Here is a 16,052-nt window from a genome sequence, read left to right on the forward strand (position 1 = left end):
ATAGCTCCCCTGCACGGGGTCTGGGGAAGCGCCCCAAGTTTTTTTTTTTGGACCCTGTATTAGTTAGGCGGACCTACCTATGGTTTTGCACATGGATTTTTCACATGGTTTTAGGCATGATGGTTTTCTGCCCACAATATTTTGTAGATTCGTCAAGGGAACTATATTTATGTTCTAATCCAGGGTTAATGGATTGGGGTTTATGAATGCTTCGACATATATATATATATATATATATATATATATATATATATATATATATATATATATATATATATATATATATATATATATATATATATATATATATATATATATATATATATATATATATATATATATATCTTGTAACATTGAAGGGAACATAATGAAAAATCAATTTGGTATTCCTAGTTTTTGGAAGGGAAAATATCTGTTTATTTGTTTTATATTCTCGTAATTATTTGTTTTCCATTTTTTAGAATACATTTGTAGGTAATTTATGTACAGGGTTAAGACCTACACACGTGAGAAACATATTGGATCCAAAAGAAGACACCTTCTACATACTCATGGATGAGGAAGAGTCATGTATTGCATTATGTTTCAATCATGGTAAAGAAGGGCATTATATTTAAGTGTGTCCATGTATTATTAAACATACTGATGATGATGTTGTCCATCAAATTGAGGCTTGTTGTACAAAGGAAGAAGTTGAAAGAAAATTTGAAGAAGTGAAGATTAAATTATAAAATGAAAGAAGAGGTTTAAAAAGTTGTGAAGAGGAACTTATGGTGAAAATGAGATCACTTCTACTTTAGAAGAAATAAGGAATCTTATGACCCCGAATAAAGAGAAAGAAACTGTTGAAGAAATATGAAAACCAAGATTAGGAAAAATAAGTTATGGAAATCCAACAAGAAGAAGTAAAAAGGAGGGAATAAATTTGGTAGAGCGAATTGGAGGAAAAATAAGATAATTGTGAATCTCTAGAGGTTGAGAACTTCTCCTTAAGAGAGAAGCTAGAAAATCCTAATAATCAAATGTCGAATGAAAAAATAGGGAAACAAGAACTCTTGGAAATCAAGGAGCTATTAGAAAGAAGGGATCATGAAGTTTCCATTCTTGAAACATAGTTAGAAGAATATAAACAAAACAAGGATGGCCTAGTGAAGCAGGTAAAATAAAATATGTAGAATATGAAGAGAAGAATCACAAACTTATCAAAGTATAAGAAGAAATCATCTCTTTGATATCCCAATTTGAAGAAGCAAAAAGAATGGAAGAAGTAATGAAAAACCAAGTGATGAAGAAATAAGAAGCATGTGAGGAACTTGAAGATGAATTTGTTTTGTTAAGTGTTGAAGTTGACAAGCTCAAAAAGAACTTGAAGAGATCACAAGTATTGGATAAACTTATTACTTGTAGGAGACCTCCATGCGACAAAATAGGTAGTGGTTTTGCAACATCATGAACCTACCTTGAGTGATCAAGGAATTGATATGAATTGCTGATTGGTTATGTGCCCCAAAGTAGAACTCATGATTTTTGAAGTTCTTCGTAATAAATAATTTCTATGTTCAAACATTATTATGAAGTTATGCTTTGGAGAAGGATTTAAAAAGTTGCATCCATAATAATAACATAATGGAATTCTCTTGAAATCAGACCTAATAAACATGGATGATGTAAAAGGAATAAAATGGACTCTATATGAAAACAAAAAATAGAACGAACCAAGGAGGGATGATCACTACTAGGTAGGAAATTATCAGTAAAATAGATCAAGGTGTTGATCATTTGAAATAGTGTATGAGCATATTTGAACTCTCATACTTAATGGGAGAGTATGATAACACACATGTAAAGATAAGAGGATATGTTTAGCAGGAATATTAACCTAGGTGCCTTCATTTATATTCCAATTAGGTCCATAGTTCTAGAGGAAAGTTCAAGCACATTTAGAGCACATTAACAGGAACTTAAAAATGTATGAATGATGCATGGTTCTAGGGGGAGACTCCATCAGGTCCACATGATAATTTAGCAGAAATAAATACATGGAAATCACTTACTGATGAAGTAAGCACATTATCATGGGAAGACTATGATATCCACATGAAAGCCCACAAACAATTGGAGAAGCATTTTCAGCATGGTTTCAGGGGGAGATTTTATCAGGTCCACAAGAAAATACAAGAACAATTGGAGAAGCCTTAGAAGGAACTTATAACATAATCTTAGGGGGGGAATTAACTTATAAACATGATTAGGTCCACACAGTCATGGAAGCATTAGTAGGAAACCATGTCACTTTTTGATTGATGTCAAAGGGGGAGAGATTGAATAGATTAATGAGACAAATGAATACATAATGATTATAAGAAGTTGCCAAAAAAATGTTAAGGGGATTTTGGTCCACTACCATCAATGGTTCTCAATGTCTAGTGGTTTTTCCATCAATGACAAAGAGGGAGATTATTGAACATAGTGTTTTCATTGATGACAACAAGTGTTATTGATTTCAAAGGGGATGCCTAAGGAAGCAACAATATCATCCATGAAGTAGTATGAAAACCTAATATCTTACATGACATCATCAAGTGAAGTCAAAGAGGTTTGAAATTTATTGATTTTTTATGATGTTACGATGTCCCAATGAGCCTATGGACAGTATGGTTAGGCAGTCCTTTTTTAGACCTTTCCAAATGTATGTTCCACTCTGAAAGACTTCCTGGGATGAGAAGTTATGGCCATTTGAAGATGAGAACTGGCTGAAAGATGCAAAATATAGGGAAAAACCCACTAACACCAAATTTGTTAAAGAATGTGCATATTCATAATGGATCCACAGTTTAGTGATTAAGTCAACAATGGATAGAAACAATACATACATGATGTTTTACGATGTTAAAGGTAAAGAATATTTTCAGATCAGACAAATCTAACAACTAGATGAAGAAAGTGAAAGGTAGCTGGTGTTGCTACCTCGGCGAAGTTACTTTTAATCTCTGGACCATTGAGATGTTGACATGTAGCATGATTTAGTTTGTCTCCACCATGTGGACCCCTTTATCCATGATGAAATGGCGATGAAAAAACTTACATTGATATGTGGCATCTATAGCACATGGTAGGTGATTACAGGAAATGATGTGTTAGTGGCGTGTTTGTTATTATGGAGTATCAAAGACACTTTACTTGGAGTTGGTTATTCCCTACAAGGAAAATACAAGAAATTGGTTGTTTTTAGTGGAAAGACATGGGTAAACAAAGCACTGAAAGTAATGGAAACAATGCATAGATAAACATAAACTAAAAACTATGAAGTAAACACATGAACAATGCTTAATGAAGGAAACATATCAACAATGTAATAGAAAAGGGTTCCCTTTATTAACTGCTGAATGTAGAAGAGATACAATATCCGAATAAAGGAAACTTGGAGAGAATTGTATGAGCAATGGTGCCAAAAAATCCTCAACAAAGAATTCCTTTTCCTCGATCTCCTTGCAAGCTTCCTCTCCCTCTCTCAAAGAAGTATTAAGATTCTCTCAATGATGAAATCCTCTTCTAAATGAAATGCTTGATTGCAAGGGAGCAATTCTGACAACATAACGACACTTTTCTTCTTCTCCTTTTTTAGCTCTCCTCTAACTTGTATTTAAAGAGTTTATTGGACAATTCTCCTCTCCTTGGCTCATCAATGTGGTGTTTCATCTCATAAATGAGATGAGAACTACCAATTCCTTGCCTTTATAGCTTCGTGGGGCTCAAGGCTTCAATTTGTTAGCCAATCATATCAAGATTTGGAGTGATTCTGAAGCAAGTTCGCAACCCAAGATGTCGACTGGGCTTTTTGAGACCGCGTGACCATTAATTTCTAGCAATGGTGCACCCACGCGATTCAATTTTTTACCTTGAACCTTAGTAAAGCTTTTGATTTTTGGTCTTCATGGTGTTTCCAGCTGAAGATGTAACCTTTGTATGTGTTAATAACTGAGTTTGAATGTCTTCTAATGTGTACAAATGAGTGTAAAATTTTCATATGATAACAACATGGTAGTGTGTGTGACATGGAAAAGATGTGGCATGAAACATCATCAGATGACATCAATACGGTGACATGGCACCACTAGGATGCCATATGGTAGGTTGATTTGGTGAACTTTGATTGGTAAATAGTTCAAAAGTGGGTGACACATGGCACGCATCATGGGTGTCCACATGGCATGATGATGTCATGTTGATGTCATCATGCAGATGACCAGGGACCATAACAACCCAGTCATAAGGCATGGTCATATGGGACCATGACACAAATTTCAATGGCATGGTCTACGCATTTGAATTTCAACATGATCATATAAATGTGATCATTTGATTTTAAACTCTAGAAGTGTTAACGAAACTGTTGGCCCATGGTTAGCCTATAAAACTCAGGATCATTGAATGAACATATATTTATGACCATGAAGCTCAAGGAAAATATAATGAACTCATGAAAGAATAACCAAATATGTGACAAGAATTTTTTGTGGTTATTATAACAAGTATTCTTTATGGTGAAATATAAAAAATATTCTCTGTCTTGAAGTTAATTATCTGTTTCTCTAGTTTCGTTCATTAGCTTGTTGGAGAATGAAAAACTTGTGTTTGGTTGTGGTTATCATTCCACTCACATTGCAAATTTTAAAATACTGCAGAGGCAATATAATATAGAGAATTTCCTTTCGAAAAATTTTGGCATAGATTTTATGGAAAACCTTTAGTGGAATGAATTTTATAATATAATGTAGGCCAAATCAGGTAAGGTCAAAAGACTGGTTTAATCACAATAACAAAGTCCACTTTTGGTGGAAGTTCAGTGGAACTTAATCTTGGTAGAGGTCAAAATTCTTATAATATATTGCATTTTGATATGGCTATTAGTTCTAATAATATATATAAGAAAGGAAAAATTAGCATCTTGTGGAGTTACAACTATATCTGGCAGAGGAGAATTAAAATATTTAGGCAGTGATCATATATATCTACAGATTAGGTCACAACATATGTGATGTGGTTCTTTGTCAAGACAACCAAGACACGACCGAATAGATTAGTGCGTTGGATGAATAAATTGGAACACTAGACCTATATATGGCCACACTATGAGCTAAGACACATGGATCAACATTCACATGGATACAAATACAAGAATATAATATTGACTATTTAAAAATTGGTTGTGGGAAAAAATACATCATTGAGCTTGGTTATGGACTGACCATAGATCAAATTGCAATGCTCTCCCATTTGAGGAAAAATCACTCACAATAAAACAAAGTTGAGATGATGGTGTGTCAAGTGACATAGCACAGGTCAATTGGTAGTGGGATTGTACAGTGTTGGTCGAGACCTAGGTTCAAGCCCTAGCATTGTTAAGTAAAAAAATAAAAAATTCTCCCACAATTTTTGTTTTGTCGAATAATTAATCGATCAAAAGAACACATTTTGTAGATTCATTACTAAGAATTGACCATTCTTTAGATAACAACCTAAAAATGGAATTTTGTAGAATATTTAATTTTATATTTGATTTCATATAGTCTTTGGGGGGGTTTAGGATCATTTAAAGGCCAAATTAAATTATGAAAGAAGCATGATAACTAGGGTTTAGTGGTGAACACCTCTGAAGGGATGAAAAACATTTATGATGTATTTTTTATGACAAAAACCAGTGTTATGTGTTTTGATGGCTTATGACTGGGTTGCGATTGGTTTTTTCTATATGACAAGAACAAGTTCTGAGAAGGGTAGTAAGTGACGAGAATTATGAGTAGGTTGGAACAGGCCATGGAAAAGATATGACAAGTTGATAAATATAGCATGTAAACAACCATTTTATTAGTTTGAAGACTTATATTTATTAAAGATTAGGTCGATCTAGTTTGAAACATTATGAAAAGAGGTCCACAAGAAGTTGAAGGAGGTGGATGCCTCCAATGAGGTTGGTGCCTCTATCAGGTTGGATCCTACAATGAGTCGAAGCTTTCTCATCTCTACGGTTGGTAGCTCAATCAAGTTGAAGCCCTTTGCAAGCGTATGCTTTCACATTTCGAGGTTGGTGCCTTAATCAGGTTGAAGCCTATATAAAGTAGTAGGTTGCACATTTTCGAGTTTTGTGCCACAATCAAGTTGTAGCCTATTGTAAGTAGCATATTTCACATCTTGGGGGTGGGTGCCTTCAACATGTTAGTTCCTACAAATATATGTAATGAATTAAACAAGAAGAATTTATGGTTTTATCCCATATGGGTTTCCATGTAAATGCTTATGTCCTCTTACGTTGACGTGGTGGATTCTTGATGCATTGTTGATGTGATGATGGCTTCTTGATGCTTTGTTATATCTATTGATTTGGTGAAAATGGTTATGGTACATTGCTACATAATTACTTATTGATAAAATGATAAAATTGCTGCCACTCTTGTTCACCCTCCTCTTAGTATGATCTTTGGTCAACACTTTTTTGTTCAATTTTAACGAGCCCAAAAAAGAGTAAAAATGATACTTGATAGGGCATCTTATTCATGATTTAATGAGATAAAATAAGATATAGTAGTATGCTCAATACAAACTGTCTTTTTCATGAGGATTTAATGACCTTGAAAAATATATAAAAAGATGCTTGATACCCTTTAGTGTTTAATTAGCATTAGATGAATATAAAGGAAGCTTGTCCAAGAGAAATGAGTGTTATAAAGGGTAGAAACTTGTTTCGGGCTGATAGAAATACCCTAATAAAAGTAAAGCAGAGTGAGTGGCCAAGGAAACTCATTCATTGCAACAATATCTCTAGGAAGGGTAAAAAGAAGTAAGAAAAATCTAGTAATATGGACAAGGGAAATGTGACTACAATGAAAAGAAATGGAACCAAGGAAGATCAACATGCATAAATAAGTGAGGAAATGCATATAAAAAATAGCAAGGCATTTTTTTTTTAAATCCTCTTGGGGTATAACAAAAATAAAATAAAGAAGAGATAAAATGAGGCTTAAATTCAAAGTCATGGCCATTCTAAAGGAGGGATTCTAGGCATATAAAAATATACAACATGGACACCAAAATGGAAAGCAAGTACTAAGATATGGAATCCACGTAGAGGAAGGCTCTATTTCACAAGTTAAGATGTGAAAATGAAGAAGGGTTATTGTCATGATCTAATGGGATTGGACATAAGGAACAATGAATATGGCATCAACAATCAATAATGAATAAAAACTAATACGAAAAAAGCTACCCCTATGTTCCAAGTTCAATAAATTGCACCTAAATTTCAATGGATGTTGTAATAAAAATGTCGCTCTATCTTGTCAAAAACATGTAGAAAGACTAAAACCATGGTTAAATCACATAATGAAGGAAGTAAAACATCAAGTGGGTAAAAAAAAAGACTATATATTTTTTATTTTTTGAATTTTATATTTTTCTAGTATTTTTAACATATATAATATTTTTTGTTGTTTTGGTGGATAGATAGTTACTAGCACATCAGGGTTTTTTTAACATAGACATGGTAATGGCCCTTCCCAAAGGCTAGTCCCATTACCATTGCAGAGGAGCATCACCCATGAGAGAAGAATGAGAAGCCTATGAGGAGGAGGTAGAAGGAACATGATGAGTGGTGAGAATCACTCGCAACGTGGAGGGTTGACTATAAGAATAAATCCCTCCACATATACAAATACATATAGTGGGGGTATGATTCTCTGATCACTGACCTCCTACAATGCATATCATATGTTGTGTTGTGTTATCAACGATACAAATATGATTAAGTTCTCTATGTAGCTCACATATGATGACCATCTATGTATAAAAAGGGCTTAAGAGGTCACACCCCTAGTTCACAACATTTTGGAATTTTGTGCCTGGACTATATGATGTGAGACACTTTTGATTTTTATAGTGTCAATGTCTATATATATATATATATATATATATATATATATATATATATATATATATATATATATATCATGTTGTTATGGTGTTCACTCACAATGTTTGTATGATGTTTTCTTTTACTTTTCATGGTTATGTGTACTTATATGCATGATAAAATTAATTAATATAACAAATTCTAATTTAAGACATAATTAGCTAACAAATAAACTATCATATTAGAGTCTCATGAAATGTGCACATATTCAATAGTATAAAAAAAAACCAAGAGATGCACCCTAAGAATATGATGAAGTATTGTAGGATGCCTCACAAAATAGATGAGATTCAACAAACAGACCACGAACTAGGAGTCAATGTTGACAACCAAGTGATGGATACCAAGGCAAAGCCTCATATGAGAGCTTGGTAATAGAACTATATTTTTGCACATTATTGGTCGTAGGGCCAAAATAAATGCCCTTAGAAATCAGTAATTCATCAATGGTTGAAAGGAGAATCCAAGGAGTGGAAGCAATGTTTCAAGTACTACGACTGGTGTTGTATGCAAAGCCTACTTGGATTGATGAGAGACTTGACATTTTCCAATCAAGCACCATACATAAGTGAATGGCCAAGAAAACAACACTAAAAAAAATGGGAAAAACACACCACACCAAAACACATATACACTATATATAAGAACCATGCAATGATGTGACTTACTCATAGTACTTTTTGAGGTAGATCCCTTTGCAAGGCTTTAACGAAGGGTTACCATCATAATCCACTAACTCATAATACCATCATTTTAGAATACATTTTACAACATAAGGTCTAAGCCATAGAGGTTCTAATTTACATGTACCTAACTTGTCTTGATATCGATCATGGATTGAAACCAAATCAACTTCCACAAAGACAAAGGGATGAACCGATTTTTCATATTGGTATTTGACAAAATTTTAATGAATCTCATTCATTATTGTAGCATAATTAATTTGTTCATAAAACTTCACCAAATATAGGATATTTTATTCCTCGGAAAAAGTGTCAGGAAATAGTTTTACAACTAGTTTCTGAGATGGTATTTCACATTCAATTGGTAACACATCTTCCACTCGATGGACCAAATGGAGAGGAGTCAAGTCCATAGTGGTTTTAACCAAGGTTCAATATGCCCATAACAAAAAAAATACCATAAGATGCCAATTTAATTTATCATTCCCTACCATCCATTGAATGACGGTGTTTAAGACATGATTGGTGGCCTCTACTTGCATATTGGCTTGTGGTAATAGGGTTTTGAGTGCTCATGATGAAATCCAATTTGGTATCTAGTTTTATCATCATCTTATTATGAAATGATAACCATGAATTATCAAGGTTGTTTGGGTACACAAGACCTAGTGATGGTGTGGTTAAACATGAAGAGTTCCATAGTGGCGCCATCATTAGAGAAGGTAGGGATGGCCTCAATCCACTTAGTGACATTGTCCATGTCCACAATGATGTAATTGTGTCCATTGGATAAGGTTGGCTTATACTAAATAAAATCAATGCCAATTCAGTAAGGAACGAATAACAAGCATAAAATAAAATGGAGCATGGTGAGGCTATATTTTCTTTATAAAAATTTGATAGGGATAACAATTTTAGACCACACTAATACAATCCTTAAATATTGAGGGCCAATAGTAACCACTGTGCAAGATTTTATGGGAGTGTAAAACCCAAAGAGATGACCACCACATGCTCCAGAATGGAAATCGTTCAAGACATGCTCATCCTCCTAATGAGTAAGGATTTGATGCAATGTTGAGTTAACTCCATGGTGATAGAGGGTATCATCGATAATAACATAGTTCTAATCCTAATAGTGTATACTTAAATGCCCATTATGAGATAACTAACACCGAAAGCATTGAGTTTGGAGTTAAGAAAGACATCCCCATACCAAGAAGCATATGAGATAATGAGGAATAATGACTGATCAAGAAATGAATCATCAACCATAGGTTTATCATCAACCAAGGGAAGATTAAACATTAACTTTGTGTTGACGGTGTCAGACTTGCCAACATTTAGGGGATCTCCCCGGTATGAAGTCCTAACTAGACCTCACACCATTTGGTGTAGGAGTCCCATCCAGTACGATGGACTAGTTGCCATTTACTTAGAGATTTGCCTTATTTCTTGTTGTTCAACATATGAGAGTGTTATGCTTATATCTTCAAAAAGCGAGGTGAGTATGCCTGGTGAGTGCATAATGTAACTTGTGTCTAGGTTCTCTTACTATAAATGGGGAGAGTAAAGTGAGCCTCTAAATGAGAGGTAGTAGTACCACCCAAGAAGAGACACAGACGAACTAGAAAGGGTTTGTCCAACATCAAGCAGAGTAGTCCACATTGGATGTGGCAATCGTTAAAAACAAAGTGTAAGGGAAAACCGATACACCATCCAATAGAGTAGTCCACATGGATGTGACGGTCATTATAACCAGTAAATAATACAGGTATGTCTAATGTCCTGCGGAGTATCCTATAAGGATGAGACAACAGTGATAAGAAATACAACACATTCTCAACAATCTAAGTACTAAAACAACCAAAGTAGTTCAACTATCTTAGTACAGGTTAAGCAAACATGCATTACAAATGTTTAAAGAGTAGTCTTATAAACATCTACAAAACATGCCTGAAAACGAGTTGGCCTTAACATGCTTTTGAATTAAGCAAATGTTCTAAGACACATATGTACACCATACATTACTAGTCCTAGTAGTGGGACATTGGAGCCACTCCTTGCTCCTCAAAGAACAGACTGAAAACTCTCAAGGCTATGTGGCAGAACCCAAGGTGAAAGTCCTTTCTCATACATTGGAAGGGGTATATATAGCCAAGGGTGATGCTTGAATCTTGTAACTCTTGGACTACCCTCATGAACGTTCAACTTCGTATGACTTTTCAAATGACATGACTCTACAACTTCTAGTGTGCGTCCATTGGAATTTCCCCTTACATTACATTCAGTTACAATAGATTTGGCCCATAGTGGTGATATGGCCTCCACAACTCATAGCACAACTTGAAATGACATTGTTGACATGTACTGGTTGGTTATGGTGGCCATGTCAAGATGTTGCGCTGCTAAGTGATGGATGTACTCTCGGGTGTGATTTGTCTTCTCCTCTGCATGGCTTGATGCTACGAGGTCTTCGATGGTCTTGGTCTTGTAAGATGGTTCCATGCATGTGTTACTTTCGCTTGTTGTTAGACGTGCTTCTTTTGTCCGTCCAACTGCAAGCAAGTCTTCTAGTATGTGTGCTCCTTCTTCATCTCATTCGTCATCTCGCCATGATCTATCAGTGTACTTGTTCCTGCAATTCAATCATGACAGAATTAAATCAAATCCAAAACCTCATAGTCTATCATGATGCATTGTTTTCGATGTTTTGGGCCCGAGACAGATGACAGGATAGGAAGAGGTCCTAATAACTGTGCACTGCACAGTTCTAGGTGATAGGGAGGGGGGATTGGTCACTCAGACTGCGCAGAGCATAACTCAGAATTGGATAAGAAACTCTCAAGAATAGTCTTCACTGTTAGGGAAAAGTACAGAGAGAACTCAAGGAGGAAAGATTGCACAGTTGAGGACACGAGTGGCAACTGCAAGGTGGGACCCTAAGGGACACCTCTGTGCAGTTTCTAGAGGGAAGACAAGGCAGGACAATAGAGGGACCAGAGGATAGTTTTGTGCAATTTTTGAGAGCAGCAAGTCCTGACTAAGGGAGGTCACTGGGAAGACACCTCTGCACAGTTTCTGGGAGTAGTGCAAGCTCAAGTCTCTGTGCCATGCGAAGTTCCACGAAGCAGGAAGGAGTCTTGATAATTGATCTTATGAAGTGTGCAGTTTAGGTTGGGCTTTGAGGCAGTTTATACATAGTTCTAGGAAGGAATACATGCTTCTCACCTCTTGGATTGCATAATGCAATTGACTTGGACGAAAGGCTCAAGCACTACATAGTTCCAAATAGTAGGGAAACATCACTAAGGGTTGAGACTCCATAGTGTAGCTGAGTCAGGGTCTAGTGAAGTGGGCTTGTTTCATCAAGAGATTTTTCAGGAAAATGGCTATGTGTGAGAGACAAGTGAGCTTGTGAGGACTCAAAATTGTGATCACACACTTATTGTACTTTGACAACATGACAACACTAACCACCAGGACAACATAGCAAAGAATGACCCTTGGTGGGATTGTCTAGTGCTAAAAGCAATAAATGTAACACTTGGGATAGACCTTTCGATGATCGTGATGACACTTGCGCGATAATTCTTACAAATTTGTGTGTGAGTGTGACGTGTGTTCACATAGCTAAGAAAACCAAAACACACAAAGACAAACCTTCAAAATCTTTAGAACAAGATCAGAAGCATGATAAAGTAATCAACATGCCAAAAGACAACAGTTGGTTAAGCAAGAAAAAGAGTAAAAGGACTATGAAGGAGCTCGAGGAATGAACTCGAGTGTTTTCAACCATCAAAGGAAAAACCAAGGAAGGCTCTAAAATTTGAGTGCAATCCAAAATTTTGGAGGGTGTTGCAGTCACTATAACACTCAGCGACACACTACTTGAATACTAGCTTCTCTATTTTGGTTCGTTTTTTAGTGCAGGGCGTTGGTCCTGGGGAGTATTGATTCACTGTGCATATTACTTCAGCTTCCTCACTTACCCCATCGACATACATGGTTCACCTTGTACCAACTCATTTGAACACAACATAAGATTTAGCCAGATCACAATGTTTCAAGGTGGGAAGAGTAGTTTGGTTCGTGAGCTTAATATTTTCAGGGTTTAATTTTTCATCTTTGGTGTTGTTCCACTACCAGTAGGCTTGGATAGTATCCTGATGGAGTCACGCGGGAACACAAGCATTGCTCCATTGCTAGAAAGCCTAGACAGTACCCCAGTGGAGTTTCCTGCTTCACATCTTTGCATAGGAAGCCTTTCTCTTCTTTCACCTTTGTTATTTATTTAAAGAGAACTGTGCATAGGCTCTTATTTATTTTTTGGGTGGAAAAGGGATCCCAAATTATTGAGATTAGGAGAGGCTATTCCTTCAAAGAATAATGTAAATACCTCTAATTCAGGTTTTCTCATTTATATTTTCCCCTTATCCATTTTTACTGGTTGGATAAGCTTGAACAGACCAAAGAAGAACAATGAGTACATGCATGAGGTTTCCCATACTAGACAAGGTTCATGGTTTAACCGAAACTCTCCTTACAGACAAATCGTATTTTCTGTCAATACTTAATTGGCCAAAAGTTACAACCAAACACAAAGAAGACATACATAAGATTGGCCAAGTGCTACAGTGTCACAAGACTCTTTGAACTTCAGCCACATATAGATTCAGAAGGCAGAACACAATGTGATACAACACTTATTTACAAAAGAAAAACAACAAAACAGGAAGGAATACAAAACAACACAACAAGCAATGAGAAGACTATGTAGATAACGTGGGGTGCGACCTGAGATCATTGAAAACAACAATTTAAGTCTTGGCCATTGATAGGGAGAGTGTCAATCTTCCCGTCAAGTGATTGAAGATGATACATGTGTTGGCCAAGCTTCTCATGGATTGTGAATGGACCAATCCACAGGGATTGAAACTTTGTTTGCTTGCCTTTTTCCTCATGGGGTTTTTCCCACCTTAAGATTAAGTCACCTACACTGAAGCTGGCACTCCCTGCTGAATTTCTATTGAACCATCTCTTGATATGATTATGGTGGAGTGTAAACTTTTACTTTTCTTTCATCATTTCTTCCTATAGCTTGTGTAGTGTGTCCATCCTATGCTGAACTAATAGACACAACTTGCCTTGGGGTTCTTGGGACAATTGGAGATGAGGGAATTAGATGTTCGATGGGAGGATAGATTCTTTTCCATATACCCATAAGTATGGGGAAGTATTTAGAGAAGGCTTAGGTGTGACTCTTTCAACCCATAGAGCATTCACCAGAGCGGAGTGCCAGTTTCATTGTTCAGAGTAAATGATATTTCTGATGATGTGAATGAGGTTCTTGTTTGTAGACTCAGCAAGACCATTTCCCTATGGGTAGTAATTAGCATAATTCTTCAACACAATACCATTTTTCAATGCAAAGTCATAAAGCTTTAATGAAGAAAAGTACGTTGCATTGTAAAAAACAAGTGATGTAGGAATGCCAAACCTGGAGATGATGTTATGTTGTAGGAAGTTGATGACTTCTTGGTCGTTCACTTGTTTCAACGGAACAACTTCTATCCACTACGTGAATTAATCTGTAGCAGTCAAAATATAGTGGTGCTGCTTTGACAAATGTGGGAAAATGTCCCTAATGATATCCAAGCCCCACTTTTGGAATGGCTCTTCCACTGCAATAGGTTGCAACGGGGCTGCTGACCTTCGGTTCTTGCTGGCACATCTCTAACAGACTGAACATTTGCATGCATAAGGATGTGCATCCTTGAATAATGTAGGCTAGTAGAAACTGACACACATGACCTTGTGCGATGTTGTGTTACCTGCAAAATGTCCCCCAGCTAGTCCGTCATGGAGATGACATAACAAATTTTCTGAAGCTTGTGCCTCTAGGCATCTGAGTAGTATACCATTGTGTTCCTTTCTGTAAAGAACTCCATGCACCAACTAATAAGATAGAGCTTTGAGTTAGAGTGCGCACTTCTGCTACATAGAAAAATGAGACGAAATGGTGCCATGCTTTGGGTACTGGCGCACTTATACGTACCAATAGGTTTTGTGTGAAGTAGGAGAGATTTTCTCAACATTATAAATCTCTATTTGTTGCTCCTAGCTTGCGACCTCTTCTTCTTCCTCTTGCGCATGCACTATTTTCACTGCTAGTCTAAAAAGACTGTGACCCTCGATGGTGTGAATTGGATTGATGTTAATATCATACTCTTGTAGTCATATCATCTAATTTACCCTCCTTTCACCTAGCTCTTGCTGAATACGAATTTCTCTGACTGTTGGGTGCAACACAGAGACAATGCAATGGTTCTTCAAGAGGTAGGTTTGAAATGCTTCACCACCTTATACACTGCATATGCTTGTTTGTCCATGGTGGGATAGTTGAGTTTGGGTCCTTGCAGGCTTGCACGCATGAAGGAGATTGGTTGTTCGTTATTCAACTCGTCCTTTTGAGAAAGCACAGCAACGAGTGAAGTGTCGAAAGAAAAAGTATAGAGCAAGAAATATTTGCTGAAGTTTGGGCTGTAAAACGTGGGTGCTTTTAGCTTTCTTAATATGGGCGGACATGCCCTTTTCCTTCTTCCCTGAACTGTATACTGCATCCTTATTGATCATCTCTTGGATGGGTTTTACAATCTACACATAATCAAAGACAAACTTTCTGAGGAAGTTGATCTTCCCCAAGAAAGACTACATAGATTTCTTGTTCACGAGGTAAAGAATCTATGTGATGGTCTAAACTCTGTCCAGATCTACCTCAATCCCACTTTTAGAAATGATGTGTCCAACCAAGTTACCCTTAGACACTGTGAAGACGCTCTTCTTGGAATTCAAGGATATCCAGTATTTTCGACATCGCTTGAAAATTTTCTTAAGATGGCGCAAGTGGTCTGACGTTGTCTAGAGAAGATTGTCACATCATTGAGGGAGACCACTATGATCTGTCTAATGAGCCCAGGGAATGTGACTTCCATTGCGTGCTGAAATGTTGGGCCTACATTCACCATCCCAAATGGAATTCTATAAAAAGTGGACATACCCCACTTGGTACGAAATGTTGTTTTGAGTCTTTCAGGGTCTATTGCCAGAACCTGGTTGTATCCTTAAAAGAACTCAAGCAAAGAAAACATATTTTCTCTAGATATTGTCTGTAGTATATGCTCCATGGATGACATTGGGTAGTTTTCCTTGTCTGAGGTGTAGTTGAGATTACAGAAATCTACGCATAGGTGGGTCTCCCTAGACTTCTTTCTAACACGGACTAAATTGGAAACCCATGTGGAATGTCAAACTTTGTAAATGATTCAAGCATCCAATGACTTAGTCAGTTCTTTCTGTATGATGGGATCAAGTGAAGGATGAAATTTCCTTAGCTTCTGCTG

General features: G+C 36.4%; 1 pseudogene; it reads right to left on the reverse strand.

Moving 5' to 3' along the window:
* LOC149250328 (cytochrome P450 750A1 pseudogene) overlaps positions 1–15,272 on the reverse strand; it is a 74,373-nt pseudogene extending 59,101 nt beyond the window's left edge.
* Positions 15,273–16,052: the final 780 nt, after the last annotated feature.

The sequence above is a fragment of the Pinus tabuliformis genome, chromosome 7 (genome assembly GCF_031772625.1).
Source record: "Pinus tabuliformis cultivar Carrire ecotype Pingquan chromosome 7, CPIR1, whole genome shotgun sequence".
Lineage (NCBI taxonomy): Eukaryota > Viridiplantae > Streptophyta > Pinopsida > Pinales > Pinaceae > Pinus > Pinus tabuliformis.